Genomic DNA, 26,257 nt, shown 5'->3' with positions numbered 1-26,257 from the left:
AATGTGTTACATGCGCGCGATTTGATCTGCATATATTTATATGCTCATACATATGTATATTTGCATACACTTCCGAACAAATAATGCACAAGCATACAAAACATACATATGTATGCGTACACATGTACACATGTACCAGCAATTACCGTTCGCCTCGCCTGATCACACTTTTCGTAACGCGTTCGTCAGCTTACTCCCCAAGCCAAGCGCGCGTAAAGAAGTTTCACTTCAAAAATTACATCCAAATATGCCCCTCCCTAATGCGATCCTTTGTGCCAAATTTCACTTTAATATCTTTATTTATGGCTTAACCTTCTTATGGAGCCAAGAAATACGTGTACCAAGTTTCATCATGATATCTCAATTTTTACTCAAGTTACAGCTTGCACGGACGGACGGACGGACAGACAGACATCCGTATTTCAACTCTACTCGTCACCCTGATCACTTTGGTATATATGTATAACCCTATATCTGACTCTTTTAGTTTTAGGACTTACAAACAACCGTTATGTGAACAAAACTATAATACTCTCCTTAGCAACTTTGTTGCGAGAGTATAATAAAATAGAAACAACAATGTAACTATACTTTTATAATCATTACTAGTAATAATAAGTAAACTTTGCAGCATTCAATGTTAGACATTCAATGGAAACCATTGAATCTAGGGTGGAGGAGTCACATATTGACATACATACACTCAATAATAAGTAAATAAATAAATATTATTCGTTTCAAAAAAAGACTTCAAACCTGAACTCTTTCTTTAAATAAAAGAAGCTTGGTATATTTTATAACTTCGCAAGTAAACAACCGACGACCGAAGAACGTTTTGTTCCCAAGAATAATCGGACCTGCACAATTGAAACAGTTATGAGTTGACATTCGGGAGCACGCTTCAAAAAGCTAACAGGAGGCAATAATAACAGCAAGACAAGAGTGAAAATTATTTTTTATATATATTGCTGAATAAAATAGTAAAATTTAGTTAAACCAATACTGCAGGTTCGAAACTATAAGAGAATATTTTTCGCTTACTACACTCCTGTCATCACAGGGAAGACTGTTTAGTTCTGAAGGCGTTGGTTTATAGCCATTTATTCAACAGCGCTTGAAAAAAACTTTGCCGAATACTGTTAGACTGTTACAGTATCGAACTTTCTGGAAGCAGAAAAGAGATTGCTGCTCTGAGTAAACTCTTTGGAATAATTGGGCTTAAGTATAAGGACTAAATTAAAAAAAAACATTACTACATAATGGCATGAACGACACAAAGATAATGCTTCCAAGATCACAAGGGTCTATAGGGCTATTTATTACTCGTATAACTAATCACTTAGGCCGAGATACATCAGAACTACTTGGAGACTCGAAAACCAACCAAAAAAATAATTACCAAGATCACTCGGCTCGGTTAAAACAAAAATAACAGAATATTCAATCGATTATAGACTATCGCTTTATACGAAATTCGTCAGAACCACTTAGAGATTCTAAAACTAATTATAACATCGAACAGAATCAAAGAGTAGGATTAAATTCAAAAAGATGTGTATTATACATTAGTGATGCAGAGATAACGCTTCAAAGAGCAGTCAGGTCTGCAAATCCAAGAAAAAGTTATGCTTTAGTCAATTGTATACTATCACTTTAGCCGAGATCCATCCGAACTACTTGGAAACTCTAAAAGTAACCACAACCCAAAGGTAAGAATCACAACTACGATACACATTAGATTTTACATGTGTACATAACAAGTGAAGAATGTTCGAACCGAAAGCGTAAGAATTGGATCAAAAAATATCTAAACTTATTTTCGCGTTTAAATATGACATGTAGAGCTTGTCCAAATCCTGTTAGGTTTTAAGAGATAAAAATTAAATTAGTACTTTTTTCTACACACTAAATACAAGCACAAGAGTACAGGTTCATGGAAACACCTTGGCATTATTATGAAAGCGACTTTTGTCGGCCCAAAAGTATTGAAATCCACTTCTAGAAAATATTGTTCTATTCCGAAGTCAACCTAACCTATCAAGCCACCCTCGTATTTGCATATAAAGAATTTTTATACACACTTGCGGGTTATTGAGTTCGGATTTGTCAAAAGCTTTGTGTTTTTACCCACTCGTTTTCTTTTATGTTAATTTTTTACTAGCAACATCATCAAAAAATTGCGCTTTGTGTGCAAAAAAACAACTATGTAACAGACAAACTGACCATTAATGCGTTGATACTGTTGCGGGCGTTAGTTGAAAAACAGAACGTTAAAGCAAAAGCTGCTTTTAAAATTGGCAAAGCTTGTGTTGAAAAAATGGTGGAGCAGCGTGAATGGCTGCCACATTAGCACATATGTACGAGCACATGCCACTTGCCGAAAGAGGTAAAATGTGTTCCGAGCTGTTTTCGAATTATTTTTGTTTAAGAAGAGAAAACTTAAAAAATTTAAGCTTTTCGGAATTTTTAATCAAATGTGTCAGTGACACCGACTCTGAAGGCTGGGTATCGTCGGACTATTTCTCATAAGCATATGTCTTCAGTTTCCTTTAAAAAATAATTTTTATATAATCAATACATCGATTATAGTGATTTTAACAATTTTAACAATATTATGAGGTTAAAACTTCGGACCCATTCTGAACTCTTCTTCTTCTTAATTGGCGTAGACACGCCGCTTACGCGATTATAGCCGAGTTAACAACAGCGCGCCAGTCGTTTCTCCTTTTCGCTACGTGGCGCCAATTGGATATTCCAAGCGTAGCCAGGTCCTTCTATACTTGGTCCTTCCAACGGAGTGGAGGTCTTCCTCTTCTTCTGCTTCCCCCGGCGGTTAGAGTGCCGAATACTTTCAGAGCTGGAGTGTTTTCGTCCATTCGGACAACATGACCTAGCCAGCGTAGCCGCTGTCTTTTAATTCGCTGAACTATGTCAATGTCGTCGTATATCTCGTACAGCTCATCGTTCCATCGAATGCGATATTCGCCGTGGCCAACGCGCAAAGGACCATAAATCTTTCGCAGAACTTTTCTCTCGAAAAACTCTGCAACGTCGACTCATCAGTTGTTGACAACGTCCAAGCCTCTGCACCATATAGCAGGACGGGAATTATGAGCGACTTATAGAGTTTGGCTTTTGTTCGTCGAGAGAGGACTTTACTTTTCATTTGCCTACTCAGTCCGAAGTAGCACCTGTTGGCAAGAGTTATCCTGCGTTGGATTTCTAGGCTGACATTGTTGGTGGTGTTTACGCTGGTTCCAAGATAGACGAAATTATCTACGACTTCAAAGTTATGACTGTCAACAGTGACGTGAGAGCCAAGTCGCGAGTGCGACGACTGTTTGTTTGATGACAGGAGATATTTCGTCTTGCCCTCGTTCACTACCAGACCCATTTTCTGTGCTTCCTTGTCCAGCCTGGAGAAAGCAGAACTAACGGCGCGGATGTTGAGGCCGATGATATCAATATCGTCGGCGTACGCCAGCAGCTGTACACTCTTATAGAAGATGGTACCTTCTCTGTTTAGTTCTGCAGCTCGTACTATTTTCTCCAGAAGCAGGTTGAAGTAGTCGCACGATAGGGAGTCGCCTTGTCTGAAACCTCGTTTGGTATCGAACGGCTCCGGAGAGGTCCTTCCCGATCCTGACGGAGCCTTTTGGTGTTGCTCAACGTCAGTTTACACAGCCGTATTAGTTTTGCGGGGATACCAAATTCAGACATTGCGGCATAAAGGCAGCTCCTTTTCGTGCTGTCGAAAGCAGCTTTGAAATCGACGAAGAGGTGGTGTGTGTCGATTCTCCTTTCACGGGTCTTTTCCAAGATTTGGCGCTATGGTGAATATCTGGTCGGTTGTTGATTTTCCAGGTCTGAAGCCACACTGATAAGGTCCAATCAGTTTGTTGACGGTGGGCTTTAATCTTTCACACAATACGCTCGATAGAACCTTATATGCGATGTTGAGGAGGCTAATCCCACGGTAGTTGGCGCAGATTGTGGGGTCTCCTTTTTTTATGGATTGGGCATAGCACACTTAAATTCCAATCGTTGGGCATGCTTTCGTCCGACCATATTTTACAAAGAAGCTGATGCATGCTCCTTATCAGTTCTTCGCCGCTGTGGTTGAATAGTTCGGCCGGCAAACAATCGGCCCTGCCGCTTTGTTGTTCTAGAGGCGGGCAATTGCTATTCGAACTTCTTCATGGTCGGGTAATGGAACGTCTGCTCCATCGTCATCGATTGGGGAATCGGGTTCTCCTTCTCCTGGTGTTGTGCGTTCACTGCCATTCAGCAGGCTGGAGAAGTGTTCCCTCCATAATTTAACTATGCTCTGGGCATCAGTGACTAGATCACCTTTGGGGGTTCTACAAGAGTATGCTCCGGTCTTGAAACCTTCTGTCAGCCACCGCATTTTTTCGAAGAATTTTCGAGCATTACCCCTGTCGGCCAGCTTATCAAGCTCTTCGTACTCACGCATTTCGGCCTCTTTCTTTTTCTGTCTGCAAATGCGTCTCGCTTCCCTCTTCAACTCTCGGTATCTATCCCATCCCGCACGTGTTGTGGTCGATCGTAACGTTGCGAGGTAGGCAGCCTGTTTTCTCTCCGCTGCGGCGCGGCACTCCTCGTCGTACCAGTTGTTCTTTTGCACTTTCCGGAAAACCAACAGTTTGGCATGCAGCTGTACGTAAGGAGTTTGAAATGCCGTCCCACAGTTCCCTTATACCGAGTTGTTGATGAGTGCTCTCAGTGAGCAGGAGTGCAAGCCGAGTAGAAAATCGTTCGCCAGTCTGTTGTGATTGCAGCTTTTCGGACGTGGAAACTAATACGGCCGTGTAAACTGACGTTGAGCAACACCAAAATCTCCGTCAGGATCGGGAAGGACCTCTCCGAGCCGTTCGATACCAAACGAGGTTTCAGACAGGGCGACTCCCTATCGTGCGACTTCTTCAACCTGCTGCTAGAGAAAATAATGCGAGCTGCAGAACTTAATAGAGCAGGTGCAATCTTTTATAAGAGTGTACAGCTGCTGGCGTATGCCGATGATATTGATATCATCTGCATCAACACCCGCGCCGTTAGTTCTGCTTTCTCCAGACTGGACAAGGAAGCAAAACAAATGGGTCTGGCAGTCAACAAAGGCAAGACGAAATATCTCCTGTCATCAAACAAACAGTCGTCGCCCTCGCGACTTGGCTCCCACGTCACTGTTGACAGTCATAACTTTGAAGTTGTAGATAATTTGGTATATTTTGGAACCAGTATAAACACCACCAACAATGTCAGCGTGGAAATCCAACGCAGGATAACTCTTGCCAACAGGTGCTACTTCGGACTGAGTAGGCAATTGAGAAGCAAAGTCCTCCCTCGACGAACAAAAACCAAACTCTAGAAGTCACTCATAATTCCCGTCCTGATATATCGTGCAGAGGCCTGGACGTTGACAACAACTGATGAGTAGACGTTGAGAGTTTTCGAGCGAAAGGTTCTGCGAAAGATTTATGGTGCTTTGCGCATTGGCCACGGCGAATATCGCATTCGGTGGAACGATGAGCTGTACGAAATATACAACGACATTGACATAGTTCAGCGAATTAAAAGACAGCGGCTACGTTGGCTAGGTCATGTTGTCCGGATGGACGAAAACACTCCAGCTCTGAAAGTATTCGATGCAGTACCCGCCGGGGGAAGCAGAGGAAGAGGAAGATCTTCACTCCGTTGGAAGGACCAAGTGGAGAAGGACCTGGCTACGCTTGGAATATCCAATTGGCGCCACATAGCGAAAAGAAGAAACGTTGTTAACTCGGCTATAATCGCGTAAGCGGTGTCTACGCCAATTTGGAAGAAGAAGAGGAAGAAGACGTACATATGCTTATGAAAAATAATCCAATGATACCCAGGCTTCGTAGATTAAAACTTCGGACCCATTCAGAACTACAACAGAGAAATCCGATGAATATAATTTTGATTTCTCGGACTACATACTTTAAACATCTTCGGTTTTATAGAGGCTTTCGGGCTTTTGATAACAACTGGAGGAATGCAAAACATACCCCAATAACAAGTATTGCTTATTCCAGTTCAGGATTTTTGGTCAAAAGGGTCTGCTTACGATGAATATAATCTCGAATCTATGAGCTACTCTAAATAGCTTCAGTTTGATAGAGGTATAGAGGAAAATGAGTCCAAGTAATGCTATTAGATTGGGAAACCGATATACTTAACGAGCTTTCCATAACCCAATAAAAAATAGTCTAACTCTATTTCAATTTTTAATTTTAAGTAAATGTTCTGCTATAACGTAGATATATTTTGAACATGTTCAGGCCTTCTTTCCAATATTCCTACTTAGAATTCTTGAATATAGTTACATGTATCTATATATTTTGAGGTTAGGTGATAAATTTAAAAACTAAGAAATTTTGCAAATTTGAAACTTTTTGGAGATGTATATTTTTAATCAACATTGAAAAGTACATAAGAATGTATATATTATAATTTTTTTATAAATTATAATACGTATTTAATAAAATTTTTAAGTTATGTATGAAAATTGGTAAAGATTTCCAAAAAAATATTGTAGCTAATACTTTTTTGCAAATAACGCCAAATAAAACTGTTATATTCGCATTGAATCCAATTTATTTCTGAGGCGAGCGCTTGACATGAGTTTCCGGAAATGCTCTCTCGCTATTTGTATGCATCTACCAGACTCAGCTTGAAAAAAATGCATGCTGGCTTCGCATCGCATTGTCCGGATGGATGAAAACACTCCAGCTCTGCAAAGTATTCGATGCAGTACCCGCCGGGGGAAGCAGAGGAAGAGGAAGACCTCCACTCCGTTGGAAGGACCAAGTGGAGAAGGACCTGGCTTCGCTTGGAATATCCAATTGGCGCCACGCAGCGAAAAGAAGAAACGACTGGCGCGCTGTTGTGAACTCGGCTATAATCGCGTAAGCGGTGTCTACGCCAATTAAGAAGAAGAAGAAGAAGATAAAACATCGGCATAATTTTCGTTGAAATGTTCTGCTAAAATATTTCTGTAAATTCTGCCAGCCATTAGGCCCTACTCCGAATGAAGTGAAGCATCCCCATACCATGGACTGATGACCCACCATGTCTTACATTTTTTTTGATATCGTTGGGTTAATTCTTGTGGCGGTGGTCCCCACATTAAACTAGGATTCATCACTTCAAACCAATAGATCCTAGAAACTTTAATCCGTTTGCTGGTGGTCTCTCGGAAACGCTAGCTTTCGCTTGATGCTCATCTTTGAATCGTTCAGTTTGCATCTGCAATTCTATTATTAACGTGTTCTTTGTCTATCGTCGTTGAATGTTGTTTTTCTATTTTCAAAGAGCAGATTTCCATTGATCTTATTTTTCCTAAAATAATGCAAAGCATTCTTAACTCTTCCTCTAGAAAAAGTCAAATTTAAATTCCGTTAATTTTGAAATACTTTTGTACTGTTGGTCCTTGTAAACTGATGTAAACCCATTCCGGTTAAGAATTTGTCTTACAGTTTCATGAGTGTGAAATAGTGACACCACACTCATTGTGGAAATTAGTAGGGCTATGGTCGAAATTCGTGGGTCATTGTGTATTTTTCTTATCATTTTTCGCTCTTCTCTGTCAGATATTTTACGCGGCCATCCACTGGAATTCTTTGCTTCCAACCTACCTTCCTTGTTTGCATATATTAAAATATTATAAATTGTCTACTTGCAGAACACTATTGATAACTGTTCCACACTTTTACGGATCTGGTGATTATAGTATACCAATTGAGCCACATCAGGCATTTTAATTTTTTAAACATACAACCGACCGTAGCACAATTTTTTCACTAAATTCAAACGGAAAAATCCTGGTTGAAGTGAAATACAGTACAAGTCAAAACACTTTCTTGACACGTTGAATTTTACAAGTTTTTTATTTTTTATAGTTTTAATACATTTCTCTTGCAGATTTTTATCAATTTCATTTCACATATCGTTTTAAGATATCCAAATAATTATAATCAACTTAGTAAAATGTGTACTTTTGTACATGTATGTACTTTTACATAAGTATGTATTAAGAAATCATACAAAAAAAAATGTCTCTTGTCAAAACACCTTCTTGACATGGAATACAGTATACTACTGTAATCGAATTGAAAGGTGAATTTTGTCCATTTCATCTCCTTCAAAGTAAACTCCTCCTGCTGCAATACACTTATGCCAACGAATTTTCCAGTAATCATAGCACTTGGAAAAATCTAAATTAAAAATTCACCTTTCAATTTGATCGGTAGCAACTTTGACACAGATAACTGAAGCTTTTTCCATACCATTATACAGATGTCTAAAGTTATAATAAACTTACTTCGATGACTTTATATTCTGAAATGTAACTTTGCCAAGCATTGGCATAATTATGTGAGCACAAGTATTCAGTATATTAAAAAGTTAAAATGAAAATTAATTTTCTAATCTCAACATCATTAAAATTAGATTTTGTAATTTTTGAATTAAAAAAACTGGCAACCCTGAAGGTAATAGTCATTCCAAATGCAAAGAAATCATCAGTACAAATTTCAGAGCAACGCTTCATAGTCTAATAATAGTCTACTCGAACGTCAGCATCATAACATGCGTCATAACTAAACCCCAACCTATGTCTACAAACTACATTAAGTATGTATGATGTCACAGCAGGCATGCATGTACATACGTTTGCGTACTTATACATACATACACTCGTGGCCATGCAAACCTTACCACTCAAAATTTTCAAGTATTATGCATATTTGACTACACTTTATAGCGGAACTTTTTGCGGTATAGAAATTTTTTATTTAGAAATAACTTAATGAATGTTATTAATCAAAAATATTAAAAATGAAAAACAAAACACATTCAGCTATACATACATACTTAGATAAATCAATTGAAAGATATTGAGCTTTACAAAATGAGCTCAAAATGTAAGAGACTGACAAGCGATGAAAAAATTAAATTTTAATTTTTTTAATTTAATTACATTTACATTATAATTGAAATTAACATTTTAATTTTTTTTTATCGAAACACGAGTTTAGTCGGTGTATCACTTTAAAAACAACAAAATCGGCCGCTTTTGTATAAGCACAGAAACGCTAATTTGTGCTTTACTCATTAAACGTAATAAATTAAAAACTATAATTATAGTTAGATAATATAATTTGGTTTACTTATGCTTACTAAAAACATAAAAAAAAACAAAATTGCAGAAAATTCCGAACGAACGAAAAAGTCCCAAAAAAAAGTTAAGAAAGTAATGTGGTAAGGTTTGCGTGGCCACGAGTGTATGAAAAAACCGGAAGTGGTTCAGACGACGCATAGGGCTGCATGTTGGCGAATGGAGTTGGGAAAATGGACTTTGTGGAAAGAAATATAGACCACTGCGTTCATTTGGACGTTCCGACAAGCAATTAGTAAGGTTCCATAAGCGAGTTAGGTCTTTGTGTAGCCTAGTATTTTCAACAAGATAATGATCCGAAGCACACATCCCATATTGTCAAGGAGCGTTTACTTTATAATTTACAGAAAAAACTCCATTCGCCACCTCAATCACTGGAACTTAAACCGACAGAACATTTGTGGGATGAATAAAAATCCGGCATAAATGAAACAAACATACGGGAATAATTAGGAACTAAAAGATAGTTTGGCGTATGAGTGAAACCAAATAACGGCTCAAACCAAAAATAAAATCCTAATTTCAATAAAAAATCGGTTGGAGACGATAGTGCAGATAAAGGAGACCCAAATAAGTAGTAACTAATTAATATATTATTATATAATATTAGGTGTGCAACTAAGTCCCCGCTATTTGTTAATAAATGGCTCCAATATTTAGTGGTGATCGGTTTTGATATATCCAAAACTTGAGAAACTGCACTGCCACATAAGTGACTTTGTTTATGTGTCACATACTCTTGGTTGTACGAATATGTCCAATTTTTTGCTGACGACGACATCAAAAATGGCTTGATTCTTGGATAGCAACACAAGATGAACAGTTTTACCGTAATAGCAGAAGATGTGATGAAGATGTGATGAAGCTGTTATTAGCGAGAGGCAGTACTTCGAATAATTCATTTGTAACAATTTTCTTACAATAAAATTGCATTTTCATAAAAAAAAGCAGCGTGAACTTATAGCCCTAACAGACGACAGCGCTAATATGCATTAGCGGACTTAATTTACATTTACTTGCGCATTTGACCCATGTTAATGCAAGTTATAGCCGAAACAGCGTATTGAGCATATTGTGCGTATTGAGCAATGGAAACATTGTTCAAATGAAAACAAAGATGGCTGATTTCTGCGTTTTTACTATGGGCTCAACTTTTAACACATTTTGCTTGCTAAGGAAGGCAAAGGAAGGAAGGGAGTAGCGTTTTTTGGTTGTTTCGGCTATTAGTAATAGCCCTGACAGACGACAGCGATAATATGCATTAGCGAACTTAATTTACATTTACTTGCGCATTTGACCCATGTTAAATAAATGCACAAGTCCTCCGTCTGTCACCATAAAATTTCAATGCACATTAGTGTTGCTTAATAGCCCTGACAGACTACAGCGCTAATATGCATTAGCGGGCTTAATTTATATTTATTTACGCATTTGACCCATGTGAATGCAAGTTTGTAATGCACAAGAATTTCGTGCATTTGGCTGAATGTAGTAGGCAACATTGGTTAAAAATGACAGATTTTTGCTATTGTTTGACAGATGTCGCTTGAAATCTGCCGCCTTGTTTGTGTTTACAGCTTCAGAGGTAAACAGTTTTTATATTGCTAATTAAATTATGTGCAAGTATATTAACAAAAACAAATTTTAATATTTTTAGATGACAGAAAATAAACAACGCACAGTTTGCTATTCATTTTTCCAATATTCTTCACTTTTTCACACACTTTCATTTCACTTTTTGTTTTAATAAATAAACAAATTTCACTATCAGCTGTCCAAATGCACAAGCCTGCCGTCTGTCACCATAAAATTTCAATGCGCATTAGCGTTGCTTAAAGCGCATTAATTTTGCTCCTCAGGGCTATAATGTAAAAAAAATTGGTACATTTAGCTGAATTTACTAAATTTTAGTAGGAGACACTGCACAAAAATGGCTAGTTTCTGCTGTTGTTTGACAGATGTCGCTTGAAATCTGCCGCCTTATTTGTGTTTACAGCTTCAGAGGTAAACAGTTTTTATATTGCTAATTAAATTATGTGCAAGTATATTACCAAAAACAAATTTTAATATGCTTAGATGGCAGAAAATAAACAACGCACAGTTTGCTATCCATTTTTCCAAAATTCTTAACTTTTTCGCACTCTTTTATTTAACTTTTTTTGTAATAAATAAACAAATTTCTCTATCAGCTGTATAAATGCACAAGTCTGTCACCATAAAATTTCAATGCGCATTAGCGTTGCTTAAGGCGCATTAATTTTGCTCGACTGTCAGGGCTATTAGTTACGTACCTAATAATAGTTGTAGAATGCATTCTTGTTAGGACTACGTATAATTTTCTGCGCTACGAAACTGATTTTTTGCGTTTTATAAAATTGTGATGCATTTCATTTTACATTTATATAATCAAATAAAGATTTGTGTTTTTATATATTTTTCTAGTATATTTACTTATTTAATAACTTTATTATTGGCAAATCAAGGAAATGTTTTGTGCGTACTTATATCTGCGTGACTGTTTATACGTACTTATGTACATATAATCTTACCTTGGTCTGGCAAAAATACATATTTATACATGAGTATATACACAAACGAGAACTGTTAATAACTTAAAAAAAAAATTAAAAAAGCTATGGAATATTATGTGTTGAAAAGATGGTCAGTGTTTATATATCAGACTAATCATCCATGTCATATTCATGCGAAGTTATTAAAAAAAAAATTCAGTACATAACGTTAGTACTTAGTCCCAATATACACCTTGTTCTTCAGTCACAAATCGTACTATTTGCTCTTATAAATATTTACATATTTTAACTAAAGCCGATAACTGAATGTACTTACATATTTAAATTTGGAGCTTAAAACAAACATCGAACTCGTTTTAAACGCTCGATTAATACTTATGAACATATGGTCGTGTATATATATTTGCATATACATGTATGTATATAGTATGTACATACATAGTATGTATACCAAAATACATTTAAGTGTATATACAATATATTACTCAGCAAGGGGTTGAATGATTCAACTACAGTATGTATGCCTGTCGGATTGCTTTCCGTATCTTTAGAGCCGAACGGTTGAAAAAAGGGAAACATTAATTTCTTACTGGTTAGTAAAAGTATACTTACATCTGAATCTCATTGACAAACAAAAAAAACAATAACTAAATATATATATGTACATATACACCAATACTGTACTGCGATGATCATCTTTGCTTTGCTAGATTTTCAAATTTCTTGACAATCATACCTTCCCAATAATTTTTTTCAATTTTCAAATTTATTTCACAAACTAGAGGACCCGCCCACGTTTTACTGTGGCTGACATATAATACTACTACTACTAGTTTAAAAAAAATTGGTCATAAAGCATTGCGGGTGATAATAAAGCATTAATTTTTGGGGGGAAATACTGTTGAATTTGGGCTCTGCACCAGTTGGAGGATAAGTTGGAAAAGACGAAATGAGCACCGAGCACAATGAAGGCAGTGGACACCTTAAAGAGGCGAAAGCTCTGTACAAAAGAGGTGCCTCGCAAGTTCATAATCTAACAAAAACCACTAATTGCTGATTGTGACGACGAATACCGATCAAATCACGGAAAACATCGAGTTAGGACGGCAAGTGGCATCTCATGACATCGCCCAGAAGATGGGAGTTAGTCACCAAACCATTTTAAACCATCTGCAGAAGACTAGATACACAAAATTTTGATGTTTGGATGCCGCATGATTTGACGCAAAAAAACCTTCTGGATCGAATCAACACCTGCGATATGCTGCTGAAACGGAACGAACTCGACCCATTTTTTAAGCGGATGGTGTCTGGCGACGAATGGATCACATACGACAATATCCAGCGAAAACGGTCGTGATCGAAGGCCGGTGAATCGTCCCAAACAGGAAGGCCAGGACCAGGAAGGTTTTGCTGTGTGTTTGGTGGGATTGGATGGGAATCATCCACTACGAGCTGCTCCTTTATGGCCAGACGCTTAACTCTACCATCTACTGCGAACAACTGGACGGCTTGAAGCAGGCGAACGACCAGAAGCGTCCAGAATTGGCCAACAGAAAGGGTGTAGTGTTCCACCAGGACAACGCCAGACCACACACTTCGTTGATGACTCGTCAGACGGGTTTTGGTGCGGCTTTTGTGTAATAGATAAAGTGATTGAAAAAATGTTACAGCGATCGGATTTAGTTCAAATATGCGCCGTTTCGTTCGAAAATCTGTTTCCATCTAGACGGAAACTTCATAATACCCCCCTCTTAGAAGCCCCCCTCCCCACCACATCAAAATCCGTTGCTTAGTTTTGAAGTTTTAAGCGTACAAAGGGACATAGAGACAGAAATTCGACTTTCTTTTATACTATGTATTGATAATAATGTCTACAAAAACACGTTTCTAACAATTCATAAAAAAAATATACGTATAAAACAACAATAAATATCCTATCTTTTCTAATACCCTTAAAAATATGAAAACCAAAATCCATAACGATCGGTTAAGTAAATTTTACGATTTCAAATTTACATTGACTTTTATCATACTAGTATGGATTAATCCCACACTCTTAAGGAGCTGCTCCGCACGGAAGAGAGAGTAGGGAAGCAACAGCACTGGCAGCAGGCTGCAGGAATGCGCCATGCCAAGGTACTTTTAGGAGGGTACAACCTCTCAAGGTTTAAGGATATAATTAACCTCCCTCCTTATCGCACTCTACACAGGGCACTGTAGGCTCAGGAAGCACTTGTCCAACATGGGCATTAGAGTGCTTCAAAAAAAAGTTTTGAATTTTTTTTTCAACTCTTACCCCTCAAATGTTAGTGATTGACAAACAAAAAATCCTCCCTCAAGCCAGGCGCTGTAGCTTAACTCTAAGGGGTCTATATTTTTTTTAGGTTCCCATACATTTTACACAGGAATTTTCGTTTTTCCATTCACACTAAAATTTCACCAACTAATTTTCATTTCTCAAAATAACCATCACATATTCAGAAAGTTCACTTTTCAAATTTTGAAAATTTCCTAAAGAGTTTTTACATACATACAGAAACACTATAATTGTGCGTATGAATTAAAACCCAAATGGCTGAAGAGGAGCAAAACGCTTCAAAATTTAATTTCAATCAATAAGTGCATTCCCAGGAATTGTAGATTCTTTACCAGAATCCCTTAACTTAATGTTTACTGTTTCCGAATTGTTGCTTACCTAGTACAGTTGTGGGATTTTTCTCCACGAGCTGAGCAAGTTTTTCAAATTGTTGTAATATTCTTTCAATGTATTTGTACAAAATTACTAATTGAAAAATAATTTTTAAAGCTTATTTATTCGTTCACCATTATTGTCTATTCGAATTTTCCCGAAATTAACTCACGTTCAACTTCAAACAAATTTTTTTTGTGGTGAAAGCGATAGTTTTATACATTCATATATTCTTGGCTTACGCAATGCGTTTATTAATGGCTGATGGGTTTTTGTTAAAGTAATTTTAATAGTATACACGTTTGGCATGCAAATGGGTAGTAGTCACGAACTCAATCAGCAGAGCTGTGAAGGTTGATGAAGCTAAAATGTTTACACTCTTGTATATAAATAACTATATAGTTATGTTCATATTAATAGCAATATGAGTTGAGATATACTTAATGTAAAAAAAAATTTTGGCAAGAGGAATTTCACTTAAAATTATCATATTTACAAGGACATTTTACGTTGATCGATTGAGTTTTTCATAAAAATTACAGAGCTGTTGTTAACTGTGCGTTGTATAAACATTAGTACATAATTTGCGGTTAAAAAATATCATTACTGTAAGAAAACCGCATTAAAATTAGGTAAGGCAAAATGTTAATTAAGGTAAAATATAATGGGCCATTCCAATACTTTCGCCGAATGATCTATTAATTTAATAAAACCCTTAAAATTGTAAAGAAAACATGCAACGATATATAAAAAACATAATCGATATTCGACAAAAGTAGTGTCAAGTTGCCTATACTTAAAAAACAAACTAAAAACTTGAAAAAAGCATATACAGATAAATAAACTGAAACTAAACACCCAATTGTTAGCTTTGATAAGTTTAAGAACGAGTTAATTCAAAATCTATAAATATAAAAATTATAGGGGTATTCGCTTGCTCTTGCAAAACCTTTGCACGGTGCAAGAATTGCATATATTTCCTCTTGGTGCACCGGCACAACAACAAACACACGCAGAAAATTATTTGCAATGGCTGTAAAATATGTCAGACCAAAACCCATGTATATTTGCGTGCAATGTCACGCAAAAATATAATTGCAACCCTGTTTTAGCTGTCATTTTACATAAAGACATATTACGTCGTTAAATTGTTGAGGAAGGTAAGTTTCAAATAGATTTTATAATTTCTATTTATATTATAAAGATTTGTTACAGTTTTTTTTTGTTAAAAATTTATGCAGAAGATGTGCCAATTCACAATAGCCATGCATAATAGTCATTCACAATAAATTGACCGAATCAGCCGTTCATCAGTATATCACTAGATTCTGCAATGGGTGCTCCGTGCCCTAGTATATTTCGGTATAGTATTGTTGCAATCTGCAATCTTGCAAGAGCAAGCGAAGACCCCTTATGCGTCACTTTTTCATCTTACTTCTGAACCGTTTTTAGTAAAATTTAACACAGAGATTCAGATTGATAAAATTAGAACATAGGATTTATAATACAAATCTGTTAGAAGTCAAAACAATGTACAATATAAATATAAAATATATTTCTAAACTAGAGGACCCGCCCACGTTTTACTGTGGCTGATACATAGGTTATACTACTAATACCATCTATATGATTTCTATTAGTTAGATTATAAATATCTAGTTAAGGAATAATCGCATTTTTGGTGAAGCAACAAAAATGAATCAAAAACCATTTCGTGCGTTAAGAAAGAATTGGTTTTTGGGGTAAAAATACTATTGAATTTACGCTGTGCATCAGTGAAATCAATCGAGTCCAATCAATTGTCAGCCAGGTGGACTGCATATTAAGAAACGGTTCTCAAGCGTGGAAAGACAAAAAAAATCGGCTGGCAAGGTTATGGCATCAGTCTTGCAATGCTTCGAAAGGATTTCTGTATATCTCAAATTTTAATAGACCTTTTTATCAGCACTTCAGTTACATATGCTGCTATTTTTTTATGCCAGATCTTTTGCAATTTTAAATTGCCTGTCAAGATACCCCCTCCAATAGTTAGCAGGTATGAAATAAATGTTATAGCTACCCATAGATGTATTGAATCACCCAATTTATTACAGAAGAACGAACAACTCTGTACACGTTATGAAAACTTGTCTACAGATGTCGCCTTTTACTTTGGCATCGTTTTGTTTATTGCACGTTTACGCCAATTTAAGGTTTGAATGTTGGATACTGCGATGGTAGCGCAATCTATCGGTCAAACATTCTAAAATTAGTAATTAATTACAAATGGAAAATTAATTTTTCAAAAACATTTTCTAGTGGACCAATTTGTGAATCTAAACCATTTTCGAATCTCCTTGAACACACACAAAAAATTGTATCAAAATCGGTCCAGCCGTTTAGGAGCAGTTCAATTACAAACACACGGCCAGAAGATTTATATATATAAAGACATAACCATGTGTTCCAAATTAAAACAAAAATAATAATAATTATGACTATAAATTTTAGTGAATGTTATGTATTCCATTGACATTTTATATTTTCCTTAGTAATTTTGCAAATTTTTTCTCAAGTACAATCAGTGAGATTATTAGACCACGTACATACAGGGTTTGTCCGGAAAATAAAAGGACTGATTTTCTTCCGCCATCACTGTACTTCGGAGCGCTCACAAACTGGATTCGATAGAGGGCGTTCCTAGCTAACGAACGAGCGGCTGGTCAGTTGTCTCCGAGCACCTGGGAAGTCAGGACAAACATTTTCGCGCGACGAGTTTCTCTAAGTGGTGCAAGCCGGAAATGCAGAGTTCATTAGAGCAGTGGTACGCGTTTAAATTCTGTGTGAATGTAACTCGGAAAATCTACCACAGTCATTTGATATAATCAAGTAGGCTTACCCAGATGTTGCTTTAGCAAGAAGTGGTGTATTTCGGTGGCACCAGGCCTTTTTGGAGGGCCAGGGATGGGATAGAACCGAGAGTTGAAGAAGGAAGCGAAACGTATTTGCAGCAAAAAAAAGAAAGAGGCCGAAATGAGTGAGTACAAAGGCTTCTCAAGCTGGCCAACAATCGTAATACACGAAAATTCTACAAAAGGATGCGGCGACTAACAGAAGGTTTCAAGACCAGAGCATACAATTTTTGAACCCCTCGAAGTGTTCTGGTGACTGATGCCCAAAACATACTGAAATTATGGAGGGACCACTTCTCCTGGCTGCTGAATGGCAGTGAAAACATAACATCAGGAGATGGTGAACTCGATTCCCAAATCGATGACGATGGAACAGACGTTCTATTGCCCGACCATTAGGAAGTTCTAATAGCAATTACTTGTCAGAACAACAAAGCGGAGGGGCAGCTGAATTGCTGGTCGAGCTATTCAAATTCCCGTCAGGATCGGAAAGCAACTCTCCGAACCGTTGGATACCAATCGAGGTTTCAGACAAGGAGACTCGCTGACGTGTGACTTCTTCAATCTATTCCTGGGAAAAAGGAATAAATGTGAGGCTGGTTGTGAACAAACAAGACGAAATATCTCCTGTTACCAAACAAACAGTCGTCGCACTCGCGACTAGGCTCCCACGTTACTGTTGACAATCATACTTCGAAGTCGTAGATAATTTCGTCTATCATGGAAGCAGCATTAACACTAAAAATAACGTCAGCTTAGAGATCTAACCAGAATAATTCTTGCCAACAAGTGCTACTTTAGACTGAGTAGACAATTGAGAAGTAAAGTCCTCTCCCGACGAATAAAGACCAAACTCTACAAATCATTCATCATCCCATATAGTGCAGAGGCATGAACGATGACAACATCTGATGAGAGAAAGGTTCTATGGAAGATTTGTGCTCCTTTGTGAATTGGCAACGGCAAATACCGTAGTCGATGGAACGATGAGCTTGTACGAGATATATGACGACATTGACATAGCTCAGTGAATGAAAAGACAGCGGCTTCGCTGGCAAGGTCATGTCGGTCGAATGAATGAAAACACTCCCGCTCTGAGAGCGTTCGACGCAGTACCCGCCGGGGGAAGAATGTCCTGGGTCCAATTTGTCGATTCCAAGAAGTTCTCGAGAATTGGGACTGTATAGAACGGATTTTGAGAAAGGATTTGGAATAGCACCCGTATAAAATTTTTCTCATTCAAGCACTGAGTAAACATCGTTAATGTGCTGATTTTGCCTTAGAACTTGAAATCTATAACGATGATTTTTTAAGGAAATTATCTTCTTCAATGAGACCCACTTTTATCTGAGTGTTACGGTAAATGAACAAAACTGTGGATTCTTTTGCGAAAAAGATCCACAAATTATACATGGACAACCATTAAATTCACCTAAATTGAAAATTTGGTGTGGTTTTTGGTCTGGTGGAATCATCGGTCGGTGCTTTATTCGAAAAGAAGCTGGTGACACCGTTACTGTCATTGGAGAGCGGTATATATCTATACCTATGTATATATCGACACTTTAATGGCCGCAATTGGAAGAAGATGATCTTGACAACATCTGGTTCCAACTAAGCGAAGCTACGTGCTACATAGCACATGCAACGAATTATTGCGAGAAAAGGAGATTCGATAATTTCAAAAAATTGTGAAGCTGCATGGCGCTGCTTGTCATACAGTGGACGATGGATGACCAATATTAATTACCTTAGCAGCCAGTTCTACGATACCGGTATTGACCCAAACTTTATCCAGCCAAGGGCTGTAATTTCAAGGATCAAACCGTTGGCATCGGTAAATAATAAGTTAATAATATCATCATTTGTAGAGCAACACCTAGCAGTAGGGTTGAGTTCAAGAAGGGCCGAAGGAAGGAAACTGCTTCGTTTGCGTCAAAAGACCAGACCATAACCTATGTACATGCAATGGTTGAACTGTCTTAGGAACTGTTCAGGGCTTAACGCACAAAAGGAGTGGTCCACACCTTATGTGGCTGCCAATGCAATACTGCGATAGCAATGCAATATGCACCTAGTTCGCGCAATGTGACATTACTCCAGTCGAGTGACCAACAAGCAGCCTCCACGGTCTCACGGAGCTTAACTAGGCCGCATGATTTCCAGTCTGATCAATCTCCTATACCTTCATCCTGCCCAATTACCGTGCGAGGGCCACAAGGCACCTCCAGGTTCCTCACACCGTCTGTTACGGTTGTCTGACCGTACTACGTCGGAACATTAAATCAGTAAGACTATTGATCTGGCTGTTGTCATTTCCGAATGCGTTCCAGCCGGCACACCACATGAGAGTGGAGTGTATTATTCGTTGTCCCTTACTGTAGGAGTCTGCCCCAGCCACAATCATCCATGGCTCGTCAAACCACACTCAAGTGTGACAACCGTCTATGCGGGTAATAAGCCTCGGCCCTCCTATCTGTCAAACACTCGTAGGGGTATGGAGCTGACGGAACAGATAGATGATTCGACATTCTGCACAATGAATAACACTTCTTGCCCGTAATATTGTAGTCGATGGCGTTAAGATTCCGACTGTCATCAACCCTAAGATTTTAGGTGTGACTTTCAACAGCCTGTGCTTCTTCACGCCCGCAATTATTGCTAAAGTAGAGCCGCAACAAAATCAAAGTCGCTAGCCGGTAACACATGGGGAAAAGAGGAAGAAGCGTTGTTGGCAACATACAAGGCAATCGGCCGGCCGATCCTTAACTACGCCACACCAATATGGTCGCCTGGAACAGCAGACGAGGAAGCTACAAACATGTCAAAACATTGCACTCCGGACTACGACAGGATCCCTCTTGATAGACCTGCATAGTGAAGCCTGTATGCTCCCAGTTAAGGAGCATAATGAACCTTTTCCTAAGCAGTTCCAGCTTTTGCAGAAACTATCCCTGCAGTCATCTGCTTGGAGCGGAACAGCCTCCTAGGAGCATGAAGAGGTCATTCCTCAACTACGTCGACGAAATCAAAGAATACGCCGACCAGACTTCGGACGCCACTAACTTCCGACGAGCACTGACCGCCATTCATAGCAGAGCCATTAACACCTTCACCTCCCTCTCAGTGAATGGCGTACTTGTAGTCAAATCACCACTCATTGCAGACGAAGAGCTCGAGTTGCCGCGTGAAATGAAAGTGACCAGCAGCTTCGTTCTGCAATAAGCCAACTATAGAATAAATTATGCTTCCTTAGGCAGAGGAAGAAATTTCGCAAAATTTGCTTTGCAGGAACAGGAATGATTCAAAACATACGAGGAGGAGTGTATAGGATTTCTCTATCTACACAACAATGTTGGTCAAAGAGAATGAGCTGCTCAATTTCTGACTCAGTAAAAGGTGGGGAATATCGTGCACTATATTTTCCGTAAAACTCAAACTAATAAAAAATGTGGGATTAAAACTGAATTGTCCTTATTTATAACAAACTCGTTTCTCATTCCGTAAAGGGGGGTGTAGAACTTTTACCCGGCATAACGTGGAAAAAACTATTGTCCTACGAAGGAACTTAGATTTTTCGGCTTTAGAATAGTATTCTCCGATTTCGGGGTTAAAATGGCTATGTACGGATATAGGAGGTCCTCCTGATCATATATATAGTTGCCGTTGACTTATGGTTTTTGAGATATTTGCATTTAAAATACAAAAATCAACTATTTAATAAAATGCGTGTTTCTCCGATTTATAAGGAATTTTACACTTATATTTGTAACTTTTATATGCACTAACACTTCACTAATTCCTTTCTAACCAATTATTTTATATTAAATAGTTTAAAAATAACTTTAATTCCATATTAAACTTTGGTTGAAATCCATTTATTCATACAATAAGAAAATGGTTGCAAACAAGCAAAAAATTAGTGTTGCCATATTTTGTAATGGAAGAAGGAATAAATAATAAATATAAGAAAAAAGAATGACTGCCGCCAATATAAAATTCATTATCGTGTGATGATTAATGTAAAATCTTTCAGAGTTGTCATTATCTTGATAATTCACTGTGTTGGATCCGTCAGAAACACCGCCAACACAAAAAGAAGTTCAACTCGAAAGATCTGAGCACGAACAGGTGTTGGTCCGACCAGGGTTATTTTTTTGAAGAGCGGCCAAATGCAGAATGGAATTCTATGCGAAAAACTAATAATGTGTTATTTTTTTCCTGTCATTGGGGTATTATTTGTTTTCTTTATTGTTTTTTCTTTATCAATAGGAGAAACACGCATTTTAAACAATCTAATTTGTAACTTTAAATGCAAATATCTCAAAAACCATAAGTCAGCGGCAACTATATATATTCTTTTTCTTGATCTGGACGTCCTCTATCCATATATACCCATTTTTACCCCGAAATCGGGGTGTGTTATTCTAAACTTTACCCGATTTTTCGATTTCGCAAGATACAAAACCAAGGGCAAATGCACTGCACTTTCTTTTTTCCGAGACACATTGAAATAATTTTTAATACGTCTTACATAAGGCAATTTTGGTTTTAATAAAGAAATTTTAACTGTGTCGTCACAAAGGATTTACAAAAAAAAATAAACCCTACCACCCCCTTAACAAGCACTGCAATTTTAGTGAACATAACTGTAGACAAAGCATTACAACACAGCAAAAATATTATTTCAAAATAATAACGGTAATAACATTTTAAATAGAATCAGATATCTAATTAGATAGTCCTAATATTTTTTCGCTTTTAGGATAATAATATATTATTTTATTACTTATATACAATATTATATTGTTATAACTGCGCATGTGCCTGCCACAGCCAACTGTCAAAAGCTCGCGACCTTTTAGAGGCGAAAACGTTAATAGCTTTGCTCATCTTCTGGTTGTCCTAGATGCATGTAAGGGTGTTATATTTTACCTACGTACATATGTACTATATAGACATTTAAATATTGTGTATTGAAAAATGCTATATCAATTTATGTTTTAAACATTCAATAGTACCGTGGACATTAAACAAGTAAATTTTATGTCTGAAATAAGTTCGAAAACCTCTATCCTAAAACATTAAATTTCCAAATCCTATAACTGACATTTAATTATAAAACTAATTTTAGGGTGTAAAAACATTGCAAAATAATGTTTATATATAATTTACAATTTTTCACAATAAGAAACAAGCATTTTCAAACGATTACTTAATTCACAACAGTTTATTCAGAATAATTCAGATACCGGAACATGAACAATAAAGGGAAAAATATAGCGATTTTTTGTAAGCATTGACGGATCCCAGGAGATATTGTCAATATTACTGGCACATATATATATTTCACACGAGTATTAAAAAATCATTTCAAAAGTTTTAATTTTGCACACTCTCCCACAACTACTTTCCTGTTTTTGCGTGGGGTCATTAAAAATCAGAAAAATGAAGAAATTTCGAACCTGAATGTACATTTTTTTGTATTATTATTACTATTTTTTAATTTTTGTAAAAAGGTCTTTACTATATTTTTTACCTTCTCTGCTCCAGAAAAATAATTTATTGAGTCAGATCTTCTCTGTAAACGATATTTGATGTGTGGATCGGTGAGTGTTAATTTGTGTTTGTCATCATTGGAGCAATGCCTTGCAGCAGGGTTGCTCCGTATCCTGCTGACTCGTGCTGGCATTGAGTCCAACCCAGGCCCGGAGGAATTTTTCTGCTGCGTTTGCGCAAAAAGGCTCCATCCAAACTCCACCTCGGTCAGGTGTAATACATGCAATGGATGAAGCCATCTTAAGACCTGCTCAGGCCTTAAGACTCACAGGGAGTGGACCACGAGTTACGTAGCCCCATGTTGCCTCCGCAATACTGCGACACTAGCCTTTACGGCTGTGCAATCTGCACATAGTTCGCGCGCTGCGCCGCCACTCACCCCGAGTGGCCAACAGAGGACCTCCACGGTCCCTAGGAGCTCAAACAGGCAACATAGCTCCCACTCTGACTTACCCACTTACTACGTATCGATAGCTGCGGTCCAAGAAACCAAACTAAACAGCCGCTCAGATCTTCTGAGATGTGCAGGTTTCAACGTAATACGTAAAGATCGCGAGCGAGATAATGGTGGTGACCTAGCCTCTATATTTTGCACAACACCGTGCAGTATCGTCTAATCGATAAAGGGTATAGCTATACGGTCAGGCGATGTCGAGCTCGAAATATTTAATGTATACATCCTCCTAGTTACATGTTGCCCTACAGGATATCACCCGAATATAGGTGCGCTACTTTTTGGTGAAAAGCGTTTGGTACTAGGCGACTTTAACGCGCACTACGACCTTTGGCATTCCTGCCTGTCAAATGATCGTAGGGGGATGGAGCTGGCGGAACAGATTGACGATTCGAAATTCTGCACAATGAATGACGAAGCCCCCACCAGAGTTATGGGCACACGTAATAGCTCGCCTGATATTACCATTGCTAGCGGTGGTCTGATAAATAGCATAACCTGGCGACCTATGCTAACTCTCGCATCAGACCATCTGCCCATAATTATCTCGATCGAGAAACCTCCCGATTTCGTTTCGCGTTGGCGAACGTCGATTCCGCAAGGTAACCGCAACAGCCACCGCTCGCTTCATCCCTCCTGGAAGAATAGCGGAAATCCGCCCTAATTTCCCACCCGAAGCAGCCGTTTTAGCTAACGAGCGCAACACCTTACGCCATGCCGATCCCGGGGATCCCCGAATAAGGGATCTCAATTTGGAGATTCGGCGTATGGTAAATCAACATAAGCGGACGAAATGGATAGAGCACCTGAAGTCCTGCAACCTCTCCACCGGTGTGAGTAAGCTTTGGGCTACTGTCAAAGCTTTGTCTAACCCGAAGAGACACGACGACCGAATTGAGGTTCAATTCAATGGTCATGCCTCTTCGGACCCGAAGAAGTGCGCGAGCTATTTTAGCCGGCAGTTTACACTGCACCCTTCGGTAGACAAAGCCAAGAGATGTGTTAGCCGACAGCTGCGCATAATGCTAAACGACTGCGCGCCACTTTCTTTCACCGATGAGGAGGTTCAGAGTGTCAAAAAAGCAAAATCCTCAAAATTCATTGGCCCTGATGGAATTAACATGCTAATCCTAAAGCATCTAGGCTCGAGAGGAGTAAGTTAACTCACCAAGGTCCTCAACCTATCGCTGACCACTCTTCAAATACTCGATGTGTGGAAAGTCGGAAGAGTGGTCCCACTACTGAAACCTGGGAAACCCGCCAACAAAGGGGAATCTTATCGTCCGGTAACTCTCCTCTCCCCAGTAGTGGAGACACTTGAGTCCTTGCTACTCCCGATCTTCACTCACCACCTGAGCCTAGCCAGCCACCAGCATGGATTTCAAAAGTGCACAGCACCACCACAGCACTTAGCGTCATAAACGCTCGGATAGTTCGTGGCCTCAACCAGAAAACTTTCTGTGAGAGAACGATCCTCGTAGCGTTGGACTTGTCAAAAGCTTTTGACACAGTCAACCACACAACGCTATTGCAGGACGTTGAGAAAACCACGCTTCCTCCAGGGTTAAAGAGGTGGACCATGAACTACCTGAACGGTCGTCGATCACCCGTACCATTTCGAGGTGAAACATCTAAACTGAGAAAAATTAAACAGGGGGTACGCAGATGAGGAAACTCCAGACCTGCCAAAATACTGCACTTCGGACCACGACGGCATCCCTTTTGATGTCTCTTATCGAACACCTACACAGTGAGACGCTTACGCTCCCAGTTAAGGAGCATAATGAACTCCTCTCCAAGCAGTTCCTGCTGGGATGTTTTCGTAGAAATCAACCTTGCAGCCATCTGCTTGGAGGGGAATCGCCTCCTAGGAGCATTAAAAGGTCCTTCCTTGACTACGTCGACGACGTCGTACAGTACGCCGACCGGACTTCGGACACAACTGACTTTCGACAGGTACTGACCGCCATTCACAGTGAAGCCATTAACACCTTCACCGACTCCCTTCCCGTGAATGGCGTTCTTGGAGTCAAACCACCACCCATCGCAGACGAAGAGCTCGAGTTGCCGAGAGAAACGCGAGTGACCGTTGCGCAGCTTCGTTCTGGATATTGTAGCACTTATCCAGAATAGACCCAGACATACCCAATGTATGTCCTGCATGCAACGAGTCTCCGCATGACACTGACCACCTCTTTGCATGCCCTACCAACCCCACTCATCTAACACCCTTTTCCCTTTGGTCCGACTCCCTCGAAACAGCACGTTTCCTGGGCCTTCCGTTAGATGACGTCGATGACAACACAGACAGCCCTTACCATTCTAACGGGGATTGATAACCGTTAAAACAACAACAGCAACAGTAAAACATTATTTTCGTAGGTCAATCCCTATTACTTCGAAAGTTCGGCCTTAGAACTTGTTCGTAGTTAGGCGAAAAATGTTTTACTGGAATTTGAAGTCGTTTAAATGGAATTGGCAGATTACTTGGGATCAGCGTTGCACATGCCTGGAGAACTTAAATTCATCAAAAGCATAATTGGAATTCCAATTTGTAAAGCCAATTCATGTGGTGGCAGCTCAGAAGGGTTTAATGAATTTAAAAACTCCAGGGGATAATGGCTATTTGTAGTTTTTTATCCCCTGATGGCGCCATCTATATGTCGACTGGTGCTTAGAATCTGCTTCTTTATCGATTGTCCTGTGAGAATTTCATGATATTTTATTGATTGGAAGTGAAGTTATTGCGTTGTAAGTGTCAGTATATTTGTGTTATCGGTGCGAAAATGAGCTCCGAACAAAAAGCCTATATTAAATTTTGTTTCAAAAATGGTAAAACTTTTACCGAAACGTTTCAATTGATGAACCAAGTTTATGGCGATGATTACCTATCACGTAGCAGAGTGCACGAGT

Source organism: Bactrocera tryoni, chromosome 3, assembly GCF_016617805.1.
Source record: "Bactrocera tryoni isolate S06 chromosome 3, CSIRO_BtryS06_freeze2, whole genome shotgun sequence".
NCBI lineage: Eukaryota > Metazoa > Arthropoda > Insecta > Diptera > Tephritidae > Bactrocera > Bactrocera tryoni.
Note: the sequence above shows the minus strand (reverse complement) of the source record.